Raw genomic sequence first — 8704 nt, 5'->3', positions numbered from 1 at the left:
AGCTTGGATCCCTGGGAGGCCACTGAAGGCAGAGAGAAGAAAGACATGGGGAGATGTCTCACGCATTTTGGATCTTTGGAGGGGCATGTTCTGTCCCCCACATATCTACCAGTTTTCTAGTCAAGTTCAGAGAAAGGGAGGAGACTCAGAAGATCTCTGTGCCCCCTATTGCCTTGCGGAAGGGATTGTCACAGTCTGCAAAGAGGCAATCATCCTGCCCTTTACTACCAGCAGATATATATATATATATATATATATATATATATATATATATATATTTTTTTTTTTTTTTTTTTGGCTTCCCCTGCCTTTCAGTAAGTGCTTTTGTAAAGTAACAGTAAAACAGTAAAAGCTAACGTGCAATAATATTTCAGAAGTTAATGGTGGGTGCTGAGGATTATGGAGCACTTTAATTTTTACTGTTGCTTTGCTAATATCTTTATCAAAATAATGAGCACCAGAAAGTGGTATTGATTGGTAAGTAGAATCAGATCCAGGACTAGCACTATGAGCCTTGCCACATGCCTGCTCCAGACGTACTCCCCAACGTTGGGCTGCAATCAGATGACGACATCCTTTTCAACAAATTAGATGCCTCTCACCGCAACCATGAAAGGTAATTTCAGTATCATCATCATCATTCCTCACTTTTGTGCAGCTCAGTGGTTCTCAAGCTCTGTCCCTAAGAAGCCCTCAGAGTCTGCAAGCCGGGTGCCAATATTCTAAGCCTAAAGACCAATAATTAGTCATTGTCAAAATAGCAGAAATGTGAGGCACCTGGGTGGCTCAGTGGGTTAAAGCCTCTGCCTTCAGCTCAGGTCATGATCCCAGGGTTGTGGGATCGAGCCCCACATCGGGCTCTCTGCTCTGCGGAGAGCCTGCTTCCTCCTCTCTCTCTGCCTGCCTCTCTGCCTACTTGTGATCTCTGTCTGTCAAATAAATAAATAAAATCTTTAAAAAAAAATAGCAGAAATGTAATAGACATAGTATTAATAGAGCAGATATGTTTTTTTAAGCTTCTTGGTCCATAAACATTTATTAAGGCTTTGGCACCTGATAACATTTGCCTACAAATGAATATTGGCCTTTGTAAATCTAAAATCTACCCTAAAATGGCAAATTTATTTAAAATTTACACACCCATACAAAGGAACCTTGTTCACACAGTGTCTCCCCCGGTGCTGACACAATTGACACCCCATCCTCAATGACAAGCTCTTGAAACAAGGATATTGTTTTTATCCACCTTTGTATTTCCTACAACAACTTAAAGCATGTCTTTTATGCAATTACAGGATAAATAGTATTTATCTATTTAAACTGTTTGTCGAATCCCTCATAAAATTCTATTGATTCTACTTTGATGTAGCCACCATTCAACTAATTTTCATCACAGTCACAATTACTGCTTTGGTCAGAGCCACCAAAATTACGGCACTCACCTCCCAAGAGATCTGTTTGCTTCTGCGGTTGCTACTACATAGTCTGTTATCCACACTGCAGCCAGAGTGAGCCTTTGAAAATGTAGGTTAGACGATGTGACTCTTGCTAAAAACTCAGCAAGGTTTCCCCATTTGACTAGAGTAAAGCACAAGTCTTTATAAAGTCCTATAACCTATGTGGCCTGGCCCTCCCTGACTTTGCCCACCCCCCTTCCTCTCTTTCACACTGTTCGATGCACTCAGGCCTGCTGGCTGTTTTTTGAACATGCCGGGGAAAGCTGAACCTTAGAACCACTGCCTGATTTTTCTGCCTGGGATGCTTTGTTGCCAGATATCTTCTTGGCTACAACCATTACTTCTTTCAAGTTTTTGCTCAAATCTCATTTTTCAGTGCAGCCACCCCACTTAATCCTGAGCTCTGTTTCCCCTTCCAACTCCCATCCCCTCTTACCCTAACTCTCCTTTCTCCCCACCACATCTATTACCTCTTAGCATTTGACCTATGAGAATCACCACGCCAGTACCAGGAGAAGAGAAATCTTGGTCTTTAACTGTATTTCACAACTTTGAGTAAGTGCTCCAGAAACATGTGTTGAATAAATGAAAGCCTATTATGTGCCAAACCCTATGATATACAAGAATTAACAATGCTGGCTTATAGTTTAGTGTGGAAGACATACAATTAACAAGCAGATACAGGAAAAAAGAAAGAACAAAATGCCAAATGAATAATAATGGAAGAAATCATTAAGGCACAATTAAGCTGAGTCTAATAGTTTGTGTTTGTGCATGTCTGGGTGTGTTGTGTGTACTTACACTTGTGATCTCATACTGCATTACAGTGCCATATTTTCTGCCATTAAAGTGGTTCCTCTGATGCCGTTCAACATATTAGCATTCATTGTGTTCTCCAAGGAGCACTATGACGTTCAGGTGTTGCACACCTGAGGAAATTTAAGAACTGCTGTTTTGTGTGGTGATTTTCAAAGGGTGTTCACATGTATTTTTCTCATCTAATTCTCAGAACTACCTTCAAAATGCAGGCCTTATGCATTTTCTTCTTTGATATGTTTTCCCTGTTTTGACTTTCAAGTGTGAAGCAATGATGTTGTTAGGTAATTTTGTAAACGAAGACGCCTATAGGTTCTACAAGGTTCCTATATGCTGTTGTTAGCGCCGAGGCTGCTATCCTGTGTTCATTTCTTTCTTTCAATTTCAGCCCACTAGTATGAGTCTTTTTCTCAAAACAAGATTAAATTCTGCAGCAATTGCTAGGAGTGGAAAAAGTGCATCTTAACATAAACTTTTGTTTTCTTACTGTGCAGTCAGCGGGACCCCAGACATTGGATCTTCTTGTCTTTCAATTCTGTAGACATTTATCCTGTAATTGCATAAAAGACATGCTTTAAGTTGTTGTAGGAAATACAAAGGTGGATAAAAACAATATCCTTGTTTCAAGAGCTTGTCATTGAGGATGGGGTGTCAGTTGTGTCAGCACCGGGGGAGACACTGTGTGAACAAGGTTCCTTTGTATGGGTGTGTAAATTTTAAATAAATTTGCCATTTTAGGGTAGATTTTAGATTTACAAAGAAGTCATGAAAATAATCTAGAGACTTCTGATCTACCCCAGTTATCTCTATTATTAGCATCTTACATTAGGGTACCTATTATATAGCTAATGAACCAACATTGATACATTATCATTAAACTTCATAGTATATTCAGTTCTTATTTTTTACTTATTTACTTGCTTACTATCCATTCTCTGTTCTAGTGTGTTTTTTTTAATTTTTAAAAGATTTTATTTATTTTATTTGACAGAGAGAGAGATCACAAGTAGTTTTGAGGAGTACTAGTCAGGTATTTTGAAGAATGTCCCTCAACTGGGATTTGTATGATGTTTTCCTCATGATTAGACTGAGCTTATGTGTTTGGGGGAAAAAGACCAAAAAGGTTAATAAAGTACCATTTGCACACATTATATCAAGAGTATGTGCTATCAACATGACTTACTACTATTGATACACATCAATTGACTCAGATATTGTTTTTCAGGTTTTTCCACTGTACTCCCTGTGATTTTTATGGATCCTTTTCTTTGAAATCAGGACTCTGCAGAAGTTTTCTTGGACTTTCTGTTTTAGGCCTAGACTCTTCCATCCTGAACCAACTCACTTTCCTCATATTTCCAAGATTTTCTACAGATATTTATGTCTTTTTTTGTGGCCCAGATATTTTGGTGTCTCTCATGGAGAAATAACAATTTTGAGAGTGGAGGGTGCTTTTATTTCATTGTCTTAAATTCATGATTCAGGTTAGCTATGCAATTAAAACCTTGATTTACAAGCAGACAGCCTGAAGAATGCAAAAAGATTCATGATTAATTTTGTGGATTTGTGTATTTACAAAATTCTAAAATAAAAGTAGTTTAATTTCAAATGAAAGATGTAATGAGGGTGCAGTGGAATCTAAAACAATAACAACTTCAACAACAAATGAATAAATACACAAAAAGTAGAATCAGACTTATAAATTCAGAGAACAAACTAATGGCTGCCAGAGGGGAGTGGGGTGGGAGGGTGAGCAAAATGGGTGGAGAGAGGGAGATACAGCTTCCAGTTATAGAACCAATAAGTCAGGGGAATAAAAGGCATAGCTAAAGAATACAGTTAATAACACTGTAATAGTGATGTACAGCTACACTTGTGGTGAACATAGCATAATGTATTTACTTGTCAAATTACTAAATTATACACCTGAAACTTATGTAACATTGTTTGTCAATTATACTCAAATTTTATATATATATATAAAATAAATATATATATAAAATAAATATATATTTATATATATATATAAAATAAAATAAAAAAGACCACACACATACAGTGGGAAAACGGGAAATTTTAGGGAAAAAAAAAACCAAAATCACTGAAATTATCATGAGACAATTACTGCTATTGATTACCTTCAGCCATTTTTCTATATTTCTATATGTGTATATATTTATTCAGGTATCTAACTACCTTCATTTTCTTTTGATTTTGGGGATGATTTTTTTTTCCTTCAGCTCTAACATTTAATTCTTTTTTAAAAACTTTTTTATTTTTTTATTAACATATAATGTATTATTAGCCCCAAGAGTACAGGTCTGTGAATCGCCAGGTTTTCACACTTCACAGCACTCATCATAGCACATACCCTCCCCAATGTCCATAACCAAACCACCCTCTCCCTACCCACCCCCTCACCCCCGCAACCCTCAATTTGTTTTCTGAGATTAAGAGTCTCTTATGGTTTGTCTCCCTCCCGATCCCATCTTGTTTCATTTTTATCTTCCCTACTCGCCAACCACCCCCCAACACTGCAAATTTGCCTCTCAAATTCCTCATACCAGGGAGATCACATGATAATTGTCTTTCTCTGATTGACTTATTTCACTCAGCATAATACTTGGGGGATGATCTTATATATATAGTTTTGTATTTTGTTTTTACACTGAATTTTTTTCTCATTAAACTTTAATAGGTTTCAAAATTCTGTGACAGATTTTTGGTCAAACTGTTTCCATTAAAAAGTACTTATTTTTAAAACTAGTAACTTAACATTGCCACAGGGAAAAAAACGGTAGATAAAACATCCTCTTTTCCCTCTGAAGTTTTTACATTACATCTTTATCTTTAACCAGACTTTACCATTAAATTTAATTGGCCAGTTGAGACAAGCTGTTCTAGACCTTCCACCACTGGTTAAGACTGGGGTGGCAGTTATTAGAGATAATATTCATTTAGCCTACTGAGTTTTATGGGAAGACTTGATGACCTTACCAGCTCCAGCAACCTCCCTGTCCACTGATTTGATGACACCCACAGCAACGGTCCATTTGAAATAACAGACGGCCAAATGAGCCAGAGGAGGAAAGTCAGAGAAGCTTTCAACACATAAGCTTCCCAAGAAGCATATCAACCACAACAGTGTCACCAGATTTCAAAAATACGAGGCTGTCTTTCAGCTTCTTACTGCACAGGGATCCATCTTCTCTTTCAGCTCCACCAACTCGCAAGCATTGTGAGCTGTGACAATCCAGCACAGGTTCATAGCCAGTACTGATTGGACGTGGGTGGTTCAGGGTAAACACCTGACCAATGAAGCCAGCTGGTTCCATTGGTGGGTTATTTTTGTTATCACCATCCAACGGCAATGATGAGTATTTTTAACAAACACATTCTTTTTTTTTTTTTTTAAAGATTTTATTTATTTATTTGAAGAGACAGAGATCACAAGTAGGCAGAGAGGCAGGCAGAGAGGCAGGCAGAGAGAGGAAGGAAAGCAGGCCCCCTGCCGAGCAGAGAGCCCAATGTGGGGCTCAATCCCAGGACCCTAAGATCATGACCTGAGCCGAAGGCAGAGGCTTTACCCCACTGAGCCACCCAGGCGCCCCAACAAACACATTCTTGACACTGAAGACCACACTGTCCCGAGGAAGAGCTTCCCTCAAACTTCATTGTGCATTTCAACAGATTTTTCCTCAGTTGTAACATTGATGGTAACAAAAATGACCACAATGCCATGTTTGAGAACATAGTCTCACAGAGACGGTACCAACACCACCAATTTTATAAACATCCTCAAACCCAAGGCTCGTTAGTTCAATGAACTGGTGGCAAAATGCAATCCAGAGTTTTAATCAGTATTGTCCCACTGGCATTGCCATCTTTACTGGTGATTTTCCATCCCCTGAACCAAAGCATGTTTATACTTGGCTCCAGCATGATGTCACCATACCAACCAGAAACTGGCACAAATGCTACTGTGTCTGGGTTGCAGCCAGTTTTCTTAACGTGGGTGCTGACTTCCTTCATGATTTCTTCCTTATCTCTGGCTGAAGGGTGGCTCCATGGAATCCAGTTTGCTAATGACAACAATTAGTTCTTTCACAGCTAGTGTGTAAGCCAGAAGGGGATGCTTATAGGTTTGTTTTTGGATATACCTGCTTCAAATTCACCAACACCAGCCAGAACAATCAGGGCAGAAAATTTTAGGCACAGCCTGAGATGTGCCTAGAATTGTGTTTTTGATGAAGTACCTGTATCCTGGAGCATCCATGAGAGAAACATAATACTGGTCTCAAATTTCCACATGGAGTTATTAGTGGTGATCCCAGGCTCACATTCAGCTTTCAGTTTATCCGAAACCCAGGGAGAGTGGAAGGAGGCCTCTCCCATGTCAGCAGCCTCCTTCTCAAATTTTTCAATGTTTTTTTTTTGTCAGTGTCCCCACATTTGTAAATCAGATGGCCACAGTGGTGGACTTGTCTGGATCTACATGTCTAATGATATTGATGTTAATGAGTCTTTTCTTTCCCTATTTTGGTTTAGATTTAGCAGTAGTTTTCATGATACATGCGTTCTGGCAACAAACTCATTGCAAAAAATGCTACACTAAAATTATATATGGTGGATTTATTTCCCTCTGTTAATTAAGTTAGAAATGGCTGATTCTATTAAAAACATTTAATCATATTCTTAGTGTTGGCAATTTTATTTAGGGAACTTGTAATTATATAATTATAATGTATAATTCATAATTATTTCTTTTGTCATCAATTCCATGATGAATGTCTTTGATGCATCTTTGAATAATATTTGACTGCATTTTTTTATTATTTCCTTATTATAGAATCTTGTCAAGTTCATTAGAATTCATTCTTGAAGGTGAGATGGCATGTATACTACAAGATTGCAGAATTTTCTGAAAATCAAGGTAAGTAGTCTGGTGTCTCTGAAGGAATAGAATTTGGCATAATGTTCTTCTGCCTCTAAGAGTCTATGATTCTATGATTGGCCACTCTTAGAAATTCTTTGTTAAAGGATTGTAATATTTTACATTTGTATATATGAGGTATATATAAACAAGCTTTAATGTGGATCCTATAGAAATTAATTAAAAAATTAAAGCATTATTAAATTTTGGATACATAATTAAGCTTAGTATTTTAATTGACATTTTCAGTATCATTCACTCAGGAAAAAATATCCAGAACACTGTCAGGGGGTGGAAAGCAGAACTTGAATATGAATTGGTGTGGTTCAGTTAGAGTCTATAAACATAGCTGAATAAGGGCTAGATTATGAAGTAGCAAAGTTAATAACACGTTTCACATCAAGCTCTAAAAGGCAAGCATTGGAAATATGAAGTGATTCTCCCAATATAGGTCATGTGGTTTTAGTCTTAACTACTATTGTGGTGAGATTAATTTTAATCCTGTTATTGATCTGGGATATAGAGAATTTGGATAGGGTCCAGAGGAAATGAGAATAAAAGTGAAAATGATTAGAGGGTTGATTGGAAAACACTGAACCCACTGGGATTATTGAGTTTGGAGTGGGTTAAGGAGAGACTTAATGACAGTTTCTGACTGTAGAGGTGACACTATGGTATGATTAACTATGTGTAATCAATTTCAACTTCTATCAAGGAAAAGGCACATTTACACAAATATGGGTTTGCTTTTGGTCATTGAGAAGATATAATAAGCTAGTGGACAGCTACAATTTGTTATCAACCCTAGGATCCATTGTAGCCAGGAGAAAGAAGGCTCATAGTTTTTAAGGAGAGGCCCCGTGGAATGGATGAAATTGCAAACAGAACAGTGTGCAGACAGAAACTGATATCATTTCTTACCCTTTTAGTTGGTGCTTATTTGCAATTGGTCAGGGGGCTATTGATTATGGCCCATTGTCCTCTTTGTTATTCTGTGCTTATTTTATACATTAACAGGATTTGGTTGTCATCAGTTCCCTTTATGCAAATAACACCTATAAACTGCAACATGACACTTTTAGCTCATGTAATATAAATGCAAAGTATATACATATGTCTATAAGTAACACTGATTTAGAAGGAAGGTCTGCTTTCCTTCAATATAACAAATTACTCCTTTGGAATATATTAAGCACTTTTGGAAACTTATTTTGATCGTTATATCAAAAATCACTCCTTGGAAAATTAGTACCTTAAATTATATAATAAATTCAAGTAGGTGGATTACATGGATCTGAAATTTGGGATAGTGGTATTCTGCTTTCCTCATGAGGAATCTAGAATGGAGTATTGTATGGTTGAAGAATGCTGTTTACAGTGTTGGTTTTCTTAATAGTCAGGGCCCTATTTTTTCTGGTTATTTAACTCAGGGCCAGGACAGCCCCTCATGTGATCCTTTATCTTTCCTTATTGCTTTCTGACTACAATCATAATCCAC

General features: G+C 37.4%; 1 pseudogene; it reads left to right on the top strand.

Annotated features, from left to right (window-relative positions):
* The first annotated feature begins 521 nt into the window (after positions 1–521).
* LOC122894572 overlaps positions 522–8704 on the top strand; it is a 141764-nt pseudogene continuing 133581 nt past the window's right edge.

The sequence above is a fragment of the Neovison vison genome, chromosome 13, assembly GCF_020171115.1.
Source record: "Neovison vison isolate M4711 chromosome 13, ASM_NN_V1, whole genome shotgun sequence".
NCBI classification, from domain to species: domain Eukaryota; kingdom Metazoa; phylum Chordata; class Mammalia; order Carnivora; family Mustelidae; genus Neogale; species Neogale vison.
Note: the sequence above shows the minus strand (reverse complement) of the source record. Positions and strands in the feature narration are given on the sequence as shown.